We start from the raw sequence: 19,891 nt of genomic DNA, 5'->3' as shown, positions 1-19,891 counted from the left end.
AAAACCAAACACCACATGTTCTCACTCATAGGTGGGAACTGAACAATGAGATCACTTGGACACAGTGCGGGGAACATCACACACTGGGGCCTGTTGGGGGGTGGCAGGCTGGGGGAGGGGTAGCATTAGGAGAAATACCTAATGTAAATGATGAGTTGATGGGTGCAGCAAAGCAATATGGCACATCTATACCTATGTATCAAACCTGCACATTGTGCACATGTACCCTAGAACTTAAAGTATAATTAAAAAAAAAAAAAGAGAGAGAGATTCTGGCATGTTGTATCTTTGTTCTTATCAGTTTCAAAGAATTTCTGGAATTGTGCCTTAATTTTATTGTTTACCCAAAAGTCATTCAGGAGCAGTTTGTTTAATTTCCATGTAATTGTACAGTTTTGAGTGATTTTTAAATATTGATTTCTATTTTTATTGTGCTGTGGTCTGAGAGTGTGGTTGGTATGATTTTTTTTTTTTGAGTTTGCTAAAAAATTTTTTTGAGTTTTCTAAGACTGATTGTGTGGTCAATTTTAGAGTATGTGCCATGTAAAGATGAGAATAATATATATTCTGTTGTTTTGGGGTGAAGAATTCTGTAGATGTCTTTTAGGTCTATTTGGTTAAGTGTCAAGATCAGGTGTCAAAAATCTTTGATAGTTTTCTACCTCAATAATCTGTCTGTGAGGTGGGTGTTAAAATCTCCCACTATTCTTGTATGGTTATCTAAGTCTCTTCATAGGTCTCTAAGAACTTGATTACGAATCTGGGTACTCCTTTGTTGATTCCATGCAGTTAGGATAGTTAGCTCTTCTTGTTGAACCCTTTACTGTTATGTAATTTCCTTCTTTGTCTTTTCTGATCACTGTTTTCTTAAATTATGTTTTATCTAAAATTAGAATAGCAACCCTTGCTTTTTTTCTGTTTTCTAGCTAGATTTTTCTCCATCACTTCATTTTGAGCCTATGGATGATGAGTGTCATTGTATGTTAGATGGGTCTCTTGAAGACAGCATACAGTTGGGTCTTGTTTCTTTATCCAATTTGCCGTTCTGTGCCTTTTAATTGGGGCTTTTAGCCTGTTTACATTCAAGGTTAATATTGATATGTGCAGATTTAATCCTGTCATCATGGTGTTAGCTGGTTATTATGCAGATTTGATTGTGAGGTCATATTATAGTGTCAATGGTCTATGTACTTAGTACGCTTTTGTGATGGCTGGTAATGGTCGTTCCTTTCTGTATTTAGCAATCCCTTAAGGGCCCCTTGTAAGACAGATCTGGTGGCAACAAACTTCTTTAGCATTTGCTTATCTGAAAAGGATCTTATTTCTCCTTTACTTATGAAGCTTAATTTGGCTGGATATAAAATTCGTGGCTGAAATTTCTTTTCTTTAAGAACACTGAATATAGGCCCCCAATCTCTTCTGGCTCGTAAGGTTTCTGCTGAAAGATTTGCTGTTAGCCTGATGGGGTTCCCTTTGTAGGTGACCTGCCCTTTCTCTCTAGCTGCCTTTAACATTTTATCTTTCACTTTGACCTTGGAGAATATGATGACTACGTGTCTTGGGGATGGTTGTCTTGTATAGTATGCAGGGGTTCTCTGCATTTCCTGAATTTGAATGTTGGCCTCTCAAGTGAAGTTGGGGAAATTTTCATGGATGGTATCCTCAAATATGTTTTCCAAGTTGTTTGCTTTCTCTCCCTCTCTTTCAGGAAAACCAGTGAGTCACAGATTTGGTCTCTTTAGATAATCCCATATTTCTTGGAGGTTTTGTTTATTCTTCTTTATTCTTTATTTTTGTCTAAGTTATTTCAGAGAACTGGTCTTCAAGCTCTGAGATTCTTTCCTCAGGTTTGTTGATCTGCTGTCAATACTTGTGATTGTTTTATGAAATTCTTGAAGCGAGTTTTTCAGTTGTATCAGATCAGTTTGGTTCTTTCCTAAAATAGCCATTTTGTCTTTCATCTCCTGTACTGTTTTATTGTATTCCTTAGATTTCTTGGATTTGGTTTTGACTTTCTCCTGAATCTTGATGATCTGTGTTCCTATCCATATTCTGAATTCTGTTTCTGTCATTTCAATCATTTTATCCTGGTTAAGAACCATTACTGGGGAACTAGTGTGGTTATTTGGAGGTAAGAAGATACTCTGGCTTTTTGAGTTACCAGAGTTCTTGTACTGGTTCACTTATTCTTTGTGGGCTGATATTCCTTCAATCTTTGAAGTTGCTGTCCTTTGGATTTTTTTTTCGCTTATCCTCTTTGATGTCCTTGGGGGTTTGATTGTAGTATAGGGTGGGTTCAGTCAACTGGTTTCATTTCTGGAAGATTTCAGTGGAACAAGGCTCAGCTCATCATTCATGGACTGTGTCCTGTAACTCTTGGGGGGCTGGTACCAGGCTCCTGGCTTTGCTCTCTGGCCCCTTGAGGTTAGGAACCTGCTGTGCTGGAGGGGCTGAGGTGTTCCCAATCTGCTGGTCATTACACTTTAATGGGTGGTGCTGGCCAAAGCACTTTATCAAGATGGTGGCAGCAGGATTCATGCTCACTTGGATGCCAGCAGCCATGGCAACACAGTGGGGTGTGTGTGCATCAGCTGGGATGGGGTACTGGTGGGAGCAGGGCTGCAGCACTCCTGCACCGACTTGTGCCAGTAGTGGTGGTAGAAGGCAGGGGCAGGGCACTGGCAGCGGTGGGGTTGCTGGTGTCCATGCTTGCACTCACAGTGGCAGTGGCAGCAGGGGGCACTGGTGGGTACAGAATGTTGGTGGGTGTGGGATGCTGGCAGGCACAGGCATGCTGGTGTCTGTGTGCATGTTCACCTGAGTAGTGGTGTCAGGTGGAGGGCGAAGCTGCTGGTGTCCATGAGCACATTCGCATTGGTGGTGGTGGTGGTGCAGGAGGGGCAGTATTGCCAGGACCTGTGAACATTTTTGTGTTGGTGATGGCAGCTAAAGTTTTTAAGTATATGAGTAAATCATGCTTTTTAGCCATTCTTCTACTGCTATTTAGTTGTTAATTTGTTCCCCAGTTTTTACCTTTATCAGCAATGTTGATACAAACAGTCTTGTAAACGTTCCCTTTTGCATATGAACAAGCTATTACAGAGTAGTGATTCTCAAGTAAGGTGGGGTATTGGACCCCTCCCAAACTCGAAAGTGCTTGGAAATGGATAAAAACTGTCTGGGTTATCAAATTACTGGCAGTAGTACTACCAGCTTTAGTACTGGGAACCAGAGATGCTCAATGTCCTTCAATGCGTTGGATGGTAACACATAAAGAACAATCCCACTCCAAATGCAAATAAGTCCATCACTAGAAACACTATTCTAAATATATCTCTGTATGTGACAAAACTGTATCAGAGTATGTAAATCCTCCTCAACTTTATTTTATATTGAAAGATGGCTTTTCCATCTAGTTTTACCAATTTATAACTCCACCAGTTCTTATTAATGCCACATCCTTGCTAACAATTGTGACTATCAAATTTTATAATTTTTTGCACATTTAATAAAAATTGAATGGTGTTTCATTATTTTCTTAATTTGCATTTCTAGGGATACTAGTTGAAGCTGAACATGTTTTCATGCAGCCATTGGAGTCTAGTCTTCTGTTCAGTCTAGTCTATGAAATGTCTATTCTTATCCTTTGTTTACTTTTTTATTGCGTATTTATCTTTCCCTTATTTGTTTATAAGAGTTGAATGCATCTTGGACATATTGTGGCTACAAATTCTTTGTGTATATTGTAACTATACATCAGTAGTGTATGTTATAGATATCTTGCCTCACCTATCTCTTACCTTTGAATTTTGTTTGTGGTGTCTTTTGTAGATTAGGAAATTTAAAAAGTTTTAATGTAGACAAGTTTATTAATATTTTCTTTTCTGGTTTGTACTTTTGGCATTTTGGTCAATATGTTCCTTCTTACCATACTCTCCTATATTTTCTTTATGAAGTTTAATGCTTTTGCTTACTCCACCCCTCATATCTGGGTCTTTAACCAGTGGATTTTTTTTTTTGTTATATGAGTTAGAAAACAAATTTTATTTTCATATGGATTACCAATTGGTACATCAAATTAATTTAACTGTCTGTCATTTTCCCACTGATTTCTAATATCCCTTCTTTGAGTTTCAGTTGTTCTGCATTCTTGCCAGCACTTGTTATGATCAATATTTTTAATTTTAGATATTTTAATAGGCGTATAGTGGTATTTCATTGTGGTTTTAACTTACACCTCTCTAACAACTAATGCTGCTGAGCATATTTTCATGTACTTACTTACCAAGTAAATATTTTTTGGTAAAGTGTCTTTCCAATTCTTGTCCATTTTAAGATTTTTTTTTAATTGTTGATTTTTGAAGGTTTTTAAATATAGTCTGGATATAAGTTCTTTATCAGAAATACATTTTCCAAATATTTTCTTATATTCTGTGTCATATAATTTCATTTTTCAACAATGTCTTTTAAAGAGCAACATTTCAAGGTTTTTTATAAAAGTCAATGTATCAATTTCTTCTTTTATGGTTTGTGCTGTGTTCTACCTAAAAAGCTTTTTCTAATCCAAGAAATTTTGTATACAAATGCACTAAGGGCTGAGATTATTTTTCTTTGCAGGCATATATATAATCATTCCAGCTCCATTTGTTGAAAAACTATCCTTTCTCCACTGAATGGCCTTGGCACCTTTGTCAAAAGTCAAATTGACCATATATGTGTGGGTCTATTTTTGGACTCTCTATCCTGTTCCATTGATCTATAGATCTTTTCTTATACCAGTTTAAATGTCTTGACTACTGTAGCTTTATATCAAGTCCAGAAATTAGATGGTATGAGTTCTCTAATTGAGTTCTGTTTCTCAAAAGTATTTCCCCTCTGGTCCTTTGCTTTTCTAGAGAAATTTTAGAAACAACCTATCAATTTATAGTGGGGAAAAAAGTTACTGAGATTTAGAAGGTCAGAGTTGCACTGAGTCTCTAGACCAATTAGAAAACTGATATATTTTTTCCACATTGAGTCTTTCCGTCCATAAATATGGTATTATTTCTCAATTTATCTGTATATATTTAAATTTTTCTTAACAATGTTTTACATTTTCAGGCTACACATCTTGCACATATTTTGTTAGAACTGCCTCTGAGTGTTTCAGGATTTCTGATGCTATTGTTTTTAAATTTCATTTTCTAATTGTTTACTGCTGCTATATAGAAATGCAGTTGATTTTTATAACATTTGCCTTATATCATAAGATTTGCTAAACTCACATATTAGTTCTAGGAGCCTTTTTTTGTAGATTATTTGGAATTTCCAATAAACATTATTGTGCCATCTGTGAATAAAGACAAATTTTACTTCATCGTTTCCATTCTGCATGCCTGTTATTTCTTATTCGTGCCTTATTGCACCGGTTAGTACCTTGAGTACAATGTTTTTTGTTTGTTTGTTTGTTTTGTTTTGTTTTTTGAGATGAGTTCCACTCCTGTTGCCCAGGCTGGAGTGCAATGGCACAATTGCGGCTCACCACAACCTCCGCATCCCAGGTTCAAGCGATTCCCCTGCCTCAGCCTACTCAGTAGCTGGGATTACAGGCATGTGCAATCACACCCAGCTAATTTTGTATTTTTAGTAGAGACGGGGTTTCTCCATGTTGGTCAGGTTGGTCTCAAACTCCCGAACCCAGGTGATCTTCCTGCCTCGGCTTCCCAAAGTGCTGGGATTACAGGCGTGAGCCACCATGCCAGGCCCTCAGTACAATGTTAAAGGGCTGCTTTGTTAGTGATCTTAAGAGCAAAGCCTTCAATTTCTCACCCTTAAGTATGATGTTAGCTGTAGGTTTTAGTTGATATACTTTATTAATTTCAGGACATTCCCTCCTATTCCTAACTTGCTGAGCATACCTTTTTAAAAAAATCATGAGCAGATGTTGGGTTTTGTTAAATACTTTTTCTGCAACTACTGAGATTAATATTTTTGAAGGGAAGGAGACTGTTTCAATTGGTGATTGTTGCCATTTTTGACAGATACTGTTTATCAGGTTAAGGACATTTTCTTCAATTCCTAGTTTCTAAATTAAAAATTTTTTGAATAGGTTTTATTTTTATTTAATGCTTTGCATCATTTTGATGCTTGTATAACTTTTATTCTTTATTCTGTTTACATAATAAATAACACTAACATATTAAACAATGATTGTATTCCTAACATAAACCTTACTTTGCCTATCTGAATCTGATTTGTGTTTTACCTGGGATTTGAATCTATATTCAAAATGCAATTGGTCTAATAGTTTCTTTCCTTCCACAGTTATTTCCATCAGTACCAAAATTATTCTTGCTTCATAAGAAAAATTTGGTATGCCTTGCTTTATCTTTTTACTATTTTCTAATCAAGTTTGTATAAAATAGTAATTAATTTTCCTTAAATGTGTGGTAAAATCGTCATTTCTGGTCCTTTTTACATGGATTCTTTGATTACTAATTCAATTTTCTTAATGATTATTCATTTATTCAGATTTTTATTTCTTTCTGGATAATTTTTATAATTTAAGAAAAGTCCATTTTAGGCTGGGCGCGGTGGCTCACGCCTGTAATTCCAGCACTTTGGGAGGCCAAGCCAGGTGGATCACGAGGTCAGGAGTTCGAGACCAGCCTGACCAACATGGTTAAACCCCGTCTCTACTAAAAAAAAAAAAATAATACAAAAATAAGCTGGGCGTGGTGGTGCGTGGCTGTAATCCCAGCTACTCGGCAGGCTGAGGCAGGAGAATCACTTGAACCTGGGAGGCAGAGGTTGCAGTGAGCCAAGATTGCACTATTGTGCTCCAGCCTGGGCAATAGAGTGAGACGCTGTCTCAAAAAAATTAAAAAGTCCATTTTAAATGTTTTTGAATATATTGGCATACAATTATTCATAATATTCATAAGTGATTGAAAAATTCTCTACAGATTTATACCTCTGTTCTATTTTTTAATCCTAATTTTTATTAATCTGTGTTTTTTATATCTGTTCTTAATTTGTCTGGCTACATGCTTTTTTTTTTTAGTCTTTTCAAAGACTGGTTTTTGACTTGTTGATCCCCTGTATTATTTCTTTGTTTTAAATTTTATTAGTTTATGCTTTTTTCTCCATTATTTCTTTCCTTCTACTTTTTTTTTCAATTTATTCTGTTCTAGTTTCATGACTCAAACACTTAAGTTACTTTTTTACAATCTTTTTTATTCTTTACAAATATATTTAAAGGTATACATTTATGTTTCCGTACCATGTGGTTACAGTGCATGAATTTTAATATATAAAACTTTAATTTTCATTTCTATCTAAATCTTTTCACATTTGCTTTGTAGATTTTCTTTTAAAAGCAGCCCAGAGAACAGGGAAGTGGAGTAAGAGCAGGGAGGAGTCACAAAAAGACAAACCAGGAGACTCCTTTCCCACTGGAGGTTCCCAGGTCTGGGTCAGAACTGAGCTGCAGGAGAGTGGAAAAGGGTAGGAGCTTTAAATTAGATTTACAACGGACTAGATTTTTTACTACCTGAAAATGAAGGTTGTTTATTAATACCTGAAAGTGGCAAAAAACAAAACAAAAAACAAAACAAAAAAAACCCGTGGGGTCCGTCTCAGAGGAAGTAGATCAGACAGGAGTGTGGAGGGGATTAGTTGGAAGGATACAAGACTATTTCTTGATTGAAACCTACTGAATCCAACATGTTCAATGAACACGTATTGTAATTACTGATATATCTGGACTCATTTCTAAATTGTTATTTTGCATTTTCTATTTATTTTGTTTTTATTTCCTTTTTAATCTGCATATTATATTGATAAAAATTTTCATATTCTTTTCCATTTCAAGTTTGAAAACTATAAAGTATTCATTTATAAATAAATTTTTCTAAAGTCTAAAACATTAAGTTATTAGATACATAACTCTTCCTCTCGCATATCACATGGATATTTGTGCATGTTAATTGCCCATTAAACATTAAATAACACCCTCTACCATTCTATTTTTCTCTTACTTTTGGATTAACCTTTTTTAAAACAAAAAAAAAATCACGAAACCTTTCTACAATTGGCAATTAACAACATATTTATCATTTTTATGCTTGTTGTACTTTCTTATGTCCCATGCCTCCCTCTGGGTTAACATTTCTTTCTTTCTTTCTCTCCTTCTTGTTCCCTTCCCTTCTTCTTCCCTCCCTTCTTCCTTTCTTTTTCTTTTGAGACAGGGTCTTGCTCTGTCACCCAGGCAGGAGTGCAGTGGAATAATCATAACTCACTGCATCCCCAACTTCTGAGGCTCAAGCAATCCTACTATCTCAGCCTCCTGAGTAGCTAGGACCACAGGCATGTACCACCACATCCTGTTAATTTAATTTTTTATAGGGATAGGGTATCACTATGTTGCCTAGGCTGGCCTTGAATGTCTGATCTCAAGTGATTCTCCCAGCTTGGCTTCCCAAAGTGCTAGGATCACAGGTGTAAGCCACTGTGCCTGGCTGACTTTGTTTCTTATATGCTTGAATCCTTTCTGGTTGCACAGTAAGGATCGTACTTTTGCCTTCCTCCTTGAATGTTAGTATAGCTGAATATAAAATTTTGAATTGACAATTTTTTCTCCCAAACACCATTATATGATGGTATTTATGGGTATTCCTTATAATGTGATGTGATGTGATTTTATATTTATTTATTTATCCTGCTCACTATTCAAGACACAATTTAAACATGAAGACTGCTGACTTTTGAATTCTGGAAATTTCCAAGATGTCATGTTTTTAAATATTCCTTCGATTTCATATACCATTCCTTCTATTTGTTTCTTGAAGATCAACTTTTAGGTGTGGCTTGGGGCCTCACAATATATCCTCTTTATCTTAACGAGTTTTACTTCACTTCTTTGTCGTTCTGTGTAAATTTCTTACTACTGCCTTATATGTCATTAATTATTTCTTTGCCTGTGTATAATCTAGATTTTATTACATCTATTGAGTTTAAATTTGCCACCTGTAGATATTAAGATACTATTCTAGTTTGAATGCAGAATATATTTTTAAAAGATAATCATCCTAGGGTTACTGTTCTGAATTTGAGAAGTGTGTACCCCAGAATACATGGAAAGAGACAATTTCTTATAGTGTGCCAATTGTGTTATTTCATAACTAAGTAGATATGGCTTATCTTGCCTAATAAAACCCACTTTTGTTTATTCCTATGATACATTATAAGAATAATGTTTGGATAATGTTAGTAACTTTGATTATTCTTTTTCTTCAATGGTCTGAGCTTAAAGCTCTTTAAGGAGAGGAGACCTTTTGTGATTGTTTAAAAAGAACAGCAACAAAACAATTGTATTTTCAAAATAATATATGCAAGGATGTTTGGAGTCAGTTTTTTTTCTTTTTTGAGATGTAGTTTTGTCCTGTTGCTCAGGCTGGAGTGCAGTGGCGCGATCTCAGCTCACTGCAACCTCCGCCTCCTGGGTTAAAGAAATTCTCCTGCCTCAGCCTCCCAAGTAGCTGGGAGTACAGGTGCCTGCCACAACACCAGGCTGATTTTTGTATTTTTAGTAGAGACGGGGTTTCATCAAGTTGGCCAGGCTGGTCTTGAACTCCTGACTTCGTGATCCACCTGCCTTGGCCTCCCAAAGTGCTGGGATTACAGGCGTGAGCCACTGTAACCGTCTTTTTTTTTTGAGACAGAGTCTTGCTCTGTCACCAGGATGGAGTGCAGTGGCGCCATCTCAGCTCACTGCAACCTCTGCCTCCTGGGCTCAAGCGATTCCCCTGCCTCAGCCTCCTGAGTAGCTGGGATTACAGATGTGCGCCACCACGCCTGGCTACTTTTTTGCATTTTAGTACAGACGAGGTTTCACTATGTTGACCACTATGGTCTCGATCTTCTGACTTTGTGATCTGCCCATCTCAGCCTCCGAAAGTGCTGGGATTACAGGCATGAGCCACCCTGCCCGGCCCAGTTTTCTTAATTCAATACATTAAGGAAGACTGGGTAATGAGTACATTTTAAATATTTCAAATGCAAATAAAAGACAGCTAAACAGGCATTCTGTCGAATTTCTCCCAAATGATTTCAGAACCTATACAAAACATGCAATGCTTTTGTCTAAAAAGAATTATGTACAGGAAATGCTAAGAGATTAGAAATAGGGATCTTTAACGGAGAATATCTGGCATTGTAATATAGTGGTTGGTATGAAAGTTACAATAGTAAATTTTAAGTAAATTTAATTTTTATTCCACATTGGGTGATTAAATGAGAGTGGTTTGAAATGAGTTAGTTTATGATTAGCTCATTTTAATGTATTAATTATTGTCATCTGAACTGATTAGCTTATGGAAATGTTTTCCTTTCCCCTGGGGAGTATACATACATTTATTAAAAGGAAACAAATGCTAATCCCTAGTAAACCTTCTAATTAATATAATGCTTAGTAAACCTTCTAATTAATATAGGATTTATACTTTTAAAATATAATTTACAATAGCAGTTAGAAAATGGATAACTAGGGGCTAGGCGTGGTGGCTCATGCCTATAATCCCAGCACTTTTGGAGGCTGAGGTGGGAGGATTGCTTGAAGCCAGGAGTTCAAAACCAACTTGGCCAACATAGAAAGATCACATCTTAAAAAAAAAGAAAGTGAGTAATTAAAAAAACACAAATATCCTTTGTATTCTTGCAGACCATTACAAACTCCCTCAGTCTTGAGTATCTGACATTATTGATCAGCCATTCCTTTAAATAAAGATGTCAATTTTTGAATCCTGTTTCAAAATATTAATCTGTTCTCAGGATTTCAAATTTTGTTTCTGATAATCAAAATCTACTTCTACAACCTAATAACATTCAAAAATGTCTACTGCATATTTCCAATTGCATAAACAGCCATATTTTGGCTAATCAGTGAGCACTTTCTATATTAATATGCTTAAAGTTTATTCCAAAGGGGTGTTTATGGAAGCCTTAACTATGCCTGGAATACTGTCCTGGGTGCTGGGCTTATATAAATCATGAGGTGTAAGGAGCTCAGAATTAATGATGAAGAGAGATCCATAAACAAATAGTTACAGATATGGTGTCATAAGGGCTGGGAACAGAGAAATGTACACAGTGTGCTCTGAGTGCCCAGAGACACTGGCTAATCCCCTAAGACTCCCCTCCCTACTTCCTCATTCTACTTATTGGAGCTCAAAACACTACAATCATCTTCAATTCACTCTTCCTATATTCCATATTATCAGATTAGTTACCAAGTTCCAGTTTGATTCTTTCTTCCAAAAATCTCATAGAAATCCCACCCGCCACTATCCTCCATTCCTCCCTATTTACATTGCCACTGTTCTTGTTCAGTCTCTCCCAATCTGCTATGGACTGTTTTAATATCCCATTAACCAGACTCCCTGATTTAATTGCTGGGGATCCAATCTTTCAGTACTGTGATGCATCTTCACCATGTCATTGTCTTGCTTACTGAACCCAGGTCTACCATCTAAATCTATGTAGATTTTGCCCAAGTTACTTAATTTCTCTGGACCTCTTTTCTTCATCTGTACAATGGATGGTATCTTTAAGTAATTAAAAAGAATACATGTAGGTATAAAAAGTAGTGCTCAGCATATAGCAAGTACATGTAGCTCAGTAAGTGTAGCTGCCATACTAATAATTACCCATTCTCTCTCTCCAACTCCCATGACATAATGTTTTTTTATTAAAGCCTATACCATTCTTACTTTATTTTGTAGTTTTCTGTGTCTTCTCTCTATATTAAATCCCATGCTCCTTGAAGGCAAGGATTAAGTCTTATTTGTCTTCGGACATAATTTATGGACCAATTTTTTCTTGTTCTATTTTTTGTCACCCAATAGGATTTGATAGGCTCCTGTTTGATTCACAGTTGATAGGACAGAAGCACCAGAGCTCAATTAAAATGATACTTGAAAGATACCTGGTATCACTAAGATCTATGGAATTATGTATTAAATGATCCCCAAAGAATCAGCTATTTCAAAATTAAAAATTATTACAAAGAGCTTCATACATCATGTTATATCATATATCACAAACCATAAAAATGTCAGAAGTAGCTCAATTTCACATTACTGTATTTCTTGATGGTGATCTATCTGGACAAGTAAGCCTTGCTGAATTTGAACATGGATAATAAAGCTCACACTCTAAGAAAATGTTTAAAATATGAAATACAACTGGGGATGGTGGTGGAGAATTCCTTGGGAGAATGCAGTTAGGGGATCTTTGAGTCTCAACAGTTTACAATTCTTTTCACAGCACATAAATGATTTAACAGTAACACAGAGTGGTCAGAGTAAATTATTTCCATTTCTATCACTGCACAACTTATTATAAGTAACCAGATGAGATGCTGAATGATTACATTGTTATGATGTATGCTGATCTGATCTGAGTTTTTATTTTCTTTTTGGTTTTGTTTTGTTTTGATTTTCGATGCCTTGGATCCTTGCCAAATCAATCAGCTGAAGCTGGCTTGAACAACGACAACATAACTTGCAAAAGCCAGTTCATCAAAACCCTCAGGATCATACAAACAAGGAAAAAATACCAAGGGTCCTCTCTTATTTGTCTTTTTGGCTATCTGTGTTCCATGGGAAGGATAGAAAATAACATGAACAGGATTTAAATGCTCTGTTTTGACAGGTTATTAAGATTCCAATCACAACCTGCCTACTCTCCATGATCTAGCTAAGTCCAGAAAGGTGGCAGAATGTCTCTAAAGCACCTACACACCCACACACACACCACCGCCCCCCCCACACACACAGACACACACATAAAACAAAAAATGCCAGAAAAGATGGAAGAGTAAGAAAATCAGGCCAACATGAATAATTTGGTAGAGTTGCAGAGCAGGGGAGGGTTTTAAACCAAGACACTTGCCAGCATGGCAGGGTATATTGGTGCAGCTGACTGGCATAAAATTCCCTGAAGAGAATTTAGATACTGGTAGCTCAAGTGCTGACAATCTCATCTTTTTCTACCATATAATCAATAGCTCCAACTGAGACCTCTGTGGGAGGCCAGGTTCTTATCCTCTGAAATTAGAGCCCACCCTCTGTATGAGATTTCCTACCACAGGGCTAGCTCTGATGCAGGCAGTGGGGTACTGACTCTAACTTCTCTAAAGTCCTTTATAAACATTCTTCTAATGATGCAAATTTCACCATGAAGAGCACTGGCTCGAGTCCTTGCCTGACACCCTTGTTTCCAAGGCTCTGTTATAATAAAACATGGAGGCTTCTATGGTGAAGGACACTGGGGAATCACTGCAGGATACAGAACTAGGGAGTTCCAAGAATTACAGGAAACAAAGCACTCTGAAACTATGTAGACTAAAATATGTAAAACATGACTATCTTTGGTATATCACAAGGATTGGCCAAACTATAGCTCATGGACCAAATATGGCTACTGTCTGTTTCTGTAAATAAAGTTGTATTGGAACACAGCCTTGCTCACCTATTCATTTACACATTGTCTATAGCTGTCATAAGTGAGTGGTTGCAACAGACTGTATGGTCCCCAAAGCTTAAAATATTGACCATTTATCCCTTTAAAAAAAGAGTTGCTTATCCCTGATACAGAATAACTGAGCAAAATCACCTAAGCTTAGTTCTTTGCTGGGAAATAACATGCATGCAGATGATTGTCTGACAGGCCTAAGAAAATAACTACAAAGGCCAAGTGCAGTGGCTCACGCCTGTAATCCCAGCACTTTGGGAGGCTGAGGCAGGCAGATCGCATGAGGTCAGGAGTTCAAAACCAGCCTGGTCAATATGGTGAAACCCAGTCTCTAATAAAAATACCCAAATTAGCCAGGCATGGTGGCACGTGCCTGTAATCCCAGCTACTCAGGAGGCTGAGACAGGAGAATTGTTTGAACCAGGAGGCGGAGGTTGCAGTGAGCTGAGATTGCACCACTGCACTCCAGCCTGGGTGACAAAGCAAGACTCCGTCTCAAAATAAATAAATAAATAAATAAATAAATAAATAACTACACAAAAGTCATATGGCAACAAAACTCTCCAGGAAGGTACTTATTAGGATACCTGTTACAAGAGGCAGTATGTATCGTAGAATGAGCATCAATTGTGAACCTAGATTTGACCCATATTTCTGCTGTTTATTGGGCCAAACAAACCTTGCCTCACAGAGTTATTATCAGGATTAAATGTTATGATCTAACTCAGCAGTACCCAACCTTTTTGGCACCAGGGACCAGTTTTGTGGAAGACAATTTTTCTACAGATGCCAGGGGTTGGGGGGAATGTGATTTTGGGATGAAACTTCTACTTCAGATCATCAGGCATTAGATTCTCTTAAGGATGGCACAATCTAGATCCCTTGTATGCAAAGTTTGTAATAGGGTTCGTGCTCCTGTGAGAATCTAATGTTGCTGCTGATCTGACAGGATGTGGAGCTCAGGTGGTAATGCTCACTCGCCTACTGCTCGCCTCCTGCTGTGTGGCCCAGTTCCTAACAGGCCACAGACCAGTACTGGTCCTTGACCTGAGGGTTGGGGACCCCTGATCTAACTGAGAATACTTAATACTCACTCAACTGTTGTGTTCTTCCTTCCAGTCTCTCTGTCTTCATCATTTCCAGCACTGATCTGAACATATCATAAGAACAAGACCTTGATACCTTTTGAATAAGAAGTAGCACCTGTCTGGAACTGTATCTTGACTCTCACTGGTGCTTTTCCTTTGGTTGATGCAAAGCTTTCAAATCCTTTAGGGAGATGCCATTGTGAATATCTATGATAGTCTCCTGTGCCTTCAAAATCTTTGCCTTCTCTGTAGAACCTGGAAAACACAGAAAAGAGGCCCCATACATAAAAGGGAAGCAGAAATTATTTGTTCACAATTAGATACAGGTTAAAATATCCATTCAGTACTTATAATGATAGGTTACTATCAGTGTTGGTCACATGATTAGATCAATACTTTACATTGAAACCACATGAAATTACTACTTTGGTGTCACCATCATCCATAATGATTGAATTCTACCAGTCAATGTTAATAACTGCAAATGAATTCAATTAACAATCGCAGACATTGTCCAAAGCAATGGGTTATAAATTCAAAAAATTATTTTTGTTTGTTGAAAATATAAAAATGTATTTTATATTGAAAACAGTCTGATAATGTTATATTATTATTAAACATTAATAATAGCTAATATTCACCAAGCCCTTTTTGTGTGGCAGAGTCAAAGACTGCATATGTGTCATCTTATTTAATGCTCACAACAACCTAATGAGAAAGGTAAAATCATTACTCCCACTTTATAATAAACTAAGACTTAGAGGAGTTAAAATGACAACTGAAACACATTATAGCATTTCACCAAAACAACATAGCATTTCACTGACAAATTATATAAACTGTTCGTGAAGAAAGAAAATGTTTAAAAAACATGAAGCTTGCTATTTCATGACTCAGTATCTCCTTGCTACATGTTTGTATGTTGAGTCCTTTCCACAACTTAATCTTCAGGTAATTTGATTACACATCATTTTTCATGACGATTAGGTAACAGTAGTCAATTGCCTTTTCAGTTTCAATGCATGTTTTTTTTTTTGTTTTTGTTTTTCTTTTTGAGACAAAGTCTTGATTTGTTGCCTGGGCTGGAGTGCAGTGGATCAATCACAGCTCATGGCAGCCTTAACTTCCTGGGTTAAAGCAATCCTCCCACTTTAGCCTCCTGAGTAGCTAGCACTACAGGCATGTGCCACCACACCTAATTTTTTTTTCATTTTTTTGTACAGGCGGGATCTTGCTCTGTTGCCCAGAATGGCCTTGAACTCTGGCCTCAAGCAATCCTCCTGCCTTGGCCTCCCAAAGTGCTGGGATCACAGTTGTGAGCCTAGCCTCAATGCAATTTTGATGATTTATTTATTTAATTTTCACTTTTATCAATATTTTTAAGTAGATGTTTTTGAAAGTCAAAATATCCTATAAATTATAAAAGAAAATAGTAGTCCTTCGTTCAACTTCTACTATCTAAAGTCAACTACTTTCAAATAATTTAGCTGTTTTTTCTAGTATCTGTCTCTGTATTTCTGAATAACATGCTGGCCTTACAACGTCTTGATTTTTTTCTATTTTAGGCACAATATCCTGACTTCTTAGAGTGGATTAGGATTTAGTTATCTTATGCTTCCCCTACATTTTGTGCATGCCCACACACTTTTGAATCCTTGCAAAGAACTTATGAAGTAGGTTTTTTTTTTTTTTTTTGAGACAGAGTCTTGCTCTGTTGCCCATGCTAGAGTGCAGTGGCGTGATCTCGGCTCACTGCAACCTCTGCCTCCCGGGTTCAAGAGATTCTCGTGCCTCAGCTTCCCAAGTAGCTGGGACTACAGGTGCATGTCACCACACCCGGCTACTTTTTTGTATTTTTCATGGAGGTTTTGCCATGTTGCCCAGGCTGGTCTTGAACTCCTGAGCTCAAGCGATCCATCCACCTTGGCCTTCCAAAGGGCTGGTATTACAGAGTGCCCAGCCTGAAGTAGGTATTATTATCTCTATTTGACAGGAAAAAAAAAAAGACTCAGAGAAGTTATGTATCTTGTTCTAGCTTAAGATTCAAAGCAGTTCTTACTCCAAGCTTCTCTTTGAATCAGATACTCTAACATGCTCCATTTCCTTGAAGATACTTTAACACCCCTCACTCTCATCAAGAAGAAAAATTTTTGTCAGACAACAAAACAGCCATTCTATGGCCACACTTTGTTCTACCACACTTCGTTAAAAGTGGATCCCAGGAAAACTTGTAACCTCAAGATTTTAACTAAATTGGGACTGAAATCCAGGATTGGAACCACCATCGGATGGGATTATACTTTATTGCTTCTACCACCTTGGCACTGGTCCCCATTTGGCCTTATCACCTCTGTCTTCCCTGTTCTGCTACCTTTTGCCTAATCTTTATTACTTCAAACACAGAATATTGTAAAGCCTCCCAAAAAGTTCTCCAAACCACATCCATATCACCTTATGCATCACTGCCAATCAATCTTCCTGAAACAGAGTTCCAACCTGCCATCTCTGTTAAAATCTTCTATGGATTTACACTTGGCTCCAAATTAAATACAAGGGCTCAAGACCGTTTATCCAATGGTATAAACATTTATTGCTCTCAGAACTCAACCTCTAAATTACTGTATTCTCTTTTTTTCCAAACACTCTCATTTTTATTTTGCCACTACCTTTTTTCATCCCATTTCTTGCTCGTCATTTCTGCTTTTAGAAATACCCCAATTCCCAATTTAAATTCCACTTTTCCTTGTTTTCCCAGTTAGAAATTTTTTATTGATTTTTTGAAACTTCCTTAGTTTATGCTTCTTTTATATAACTGATACACAAATAATGGAAGCCAAAATATAATGTTTTACTTCCCCAGTGGGTGGTAAGTTCTACAAAGATAGGGACAATGACTTGCTCATTTAATGTTACTCATAGTGCTTAGCAGTGTCTTGAACAAGAATCCAATAGATGTTTACCGAACGAACAAACAAATTTAGGTTTAGGTTAGAAATCAAACATGGTTTTGGGCAAAATGAAATCAAAACAAAAAGTATATACAGAGGTCTCAAAATGTCTTTTCCCTAATCCTTTAAAATGACTTTTTATGTTGTATGTACATCCTGTTGAGTTCAAGTTACTTTTTTTTTTTTTTTTTGAGACGGAGTTTTGCTCTTGTTGCTCAGGCTGGAGTGCAATGGTGTGATCTTGGCTCACTGCAACCTCTGCCTCCCGGATTCAGGTGATTCTCCTGCCTCAACCTCCCAAGTAGCTGGGATTACAGGCATGCGCCACCATGCCCACCTACTTTTGTATTTTTAGTAGAGATGGGGTTTCTCCAAGTTGGTTAGGGTGGTCTCGAACTCCTGATCTCAGGTGATCCACCCACCTCAGCCTCCCAAAGTGCTGGGATTATAGGTGTGAGCTACCAAGCCTGGCCCAAGTTACTTCTTCATAAGTTTTAGAGAAAGCCAATTAAGATAAATAATAAAGAGATATAGACCAATGGAACAGAACAGAACCCTCAGAAATAATACCACACATCTACAACCATCTGATCTTTGACAAACCTGACAAAAACAAGAAATGGGGAAAGGATTCCCTATTTAATAAATGGTGCTGGGAAAACTGGCTAGCCATATGGAGAACGCTGAAACTGGATCCCTTCCTTACACCTTATACAAAAATTAATTCAAGATGGATTAAAGACTTAAATGTTAGACCTAAAACCATAAAAACTCTAGAAGAAAACCTAGGCAATACCATTCAGGACATAGGCATGGGCAATGACTTCATGTCGAAAACACCAAAAGCAATGGCAACAAAAGCCAAAATTGACAAATGGGATCTAATTAAACTAAAGAGCTTCTGCACAATAAAAGAAACTATCATCAGAGTGAACAGGCAACCTACAGAATGAGAGAAAATTTTTGAAATCTACTCATCTGACAAAGGGCTAATATCCAGAATCTACAAAGAACTCCAACAAATTTACAAGAAAAAAACAAACAACCCCATCAAAAAGTGGGCGAAGGATATGAACAGACACTTCTCAAAAGAAGACATTTATGCAGCCAAAAGACACATGAAAACATGCTCATCATCACTGGCCATCAGAGAAACGCAAATCAAAACCACAATGAGATACCATCTCACACCAGTTAGTATGGTGATCATCAAAAAGTCAGGAAACAACAGGTGCTGAAGAGGATGTGGAGAAATAGGAACACTTCTACACTGTTGGTGGGACTGTAAACTAGTTCAACCATTGTGGAAGACAGTGTGGTGATTCCTCAAGGATCTAGAACTAGAAATACCATTTGACCCAGCCATCCCATTACTGGGTATATACCCAAAGATTATAAATCATCCTGCTATAAAGACACAAGCACACTTATGTTTATTGCGGCACTGTTCACAATAGCAAAGACTTGGAACCAACCCAAATGTCCACCAATGATAGGCTGGATTAAGAAAATGTGGCACATATACACCATGGAATACTATGCAGCCATAAAAAACGATGAGTTAATGTCCTTTGTACGGACATGGATGAAGTTGGAAACCATCATTCTCAGCAAACTATTGCAAGGACCAAAAACCAAACACCGCATGTTCTCACTCATAGGTGGGAATTGAACAATGAGAACACTTAGACACAGGAAGGGGAACATCACACACTGGGGCCTGTCATGGGGTGGGGGGAGGGGGAGGGATAGCATTAGGAGATATACCTAATATAAATGATGAGTTAATGGGTGCAGCACACCAACATGGCCCATGTATACATACGTAACAAACCTGCACGTTGTGCACATGTACCCTAGAACTTAAAGTATAATAACAAAAAAAGATAAATAATAAGAAAAAGAATATAGAAAGTAGGGTAGATTCAAGAATGATCTAAAAAATGGTGAGTAAAATAAAATTATAATGCTACTCTAATTCTAGAACAATGGGAGCACATGTATCATAAAAATTTCCATCAGAAAAGATGGCTACTGTATGTCGTCTGCCACAGTTCTTTTAAAGGAGATCCCAGGAAAACTCATAGAGAAAGGCAAATATTGCCCCTTGGGGTGAGTCAGAGAATGCTTCTGAAATAAGGAGAGAGGTGGGAATGTTATTTTTACTCAAATATCTTTGATTTCATCATTTGTGATTAAAAAAAAAAAACTGTTGAGCGTAGATGGACTTGAACCAGTAAGCACAAATATTTACAATTATTTATTTATACCTGTTTTTAAAAATAACAAAAAATATCTGAGAAAGGCAAATTTGGTGCCCAGCTATCAAGTTTATTTTAAAAA

The 19,891-nt window shown here is 37.1% G+C and overlaps 1 protein-coding gene across 2 annotated transcripts in view; it reads right to left on the bottom strand.

The window, feature by feature from the left end:
* The window catches only part of PMFBP1 (polyamine modulated factor 1 binding protein 1), a 556,696-nt gene that overhangs the window by 220,412 nt on the left and 316,393 nt on the right, over nucleotides 1–19,891 (bottom strand). Inside the window, exon 8 of one of the 2 annotated variants that reach the window (XM_063717359.1) lies at nucleotides 14,716–14,855. The gene's annotated coding sequence lies outside the window, so the exon portion shown is untranslated. Of the gene's footprint in view, nucleotides 1–14,715; nucleotides 14,856–19,891 lie in introns of those variants that run through there. The other variant, XM_063717360.1, reaches the window with a different exon arrangement.

The sequence above is a fragment of the Pongo abelii genome, chromosome 18 (assembly GCF_028885655.2).
Source record: "Pongo abelii isolate AG06213 chromosome 18, NHGRI_mPonAbe1-v2.0_pri, whole genome shotgun sequence".
Taxonomy (NCBI): Eukaryota; Metazoa; Chordata; class Mammalia; order Primates; family Hominidae; genus Pongo; species Pongo abelii.
This window is presented reverse-complemented; position numbering and strand designations above follow the sequence as displayed.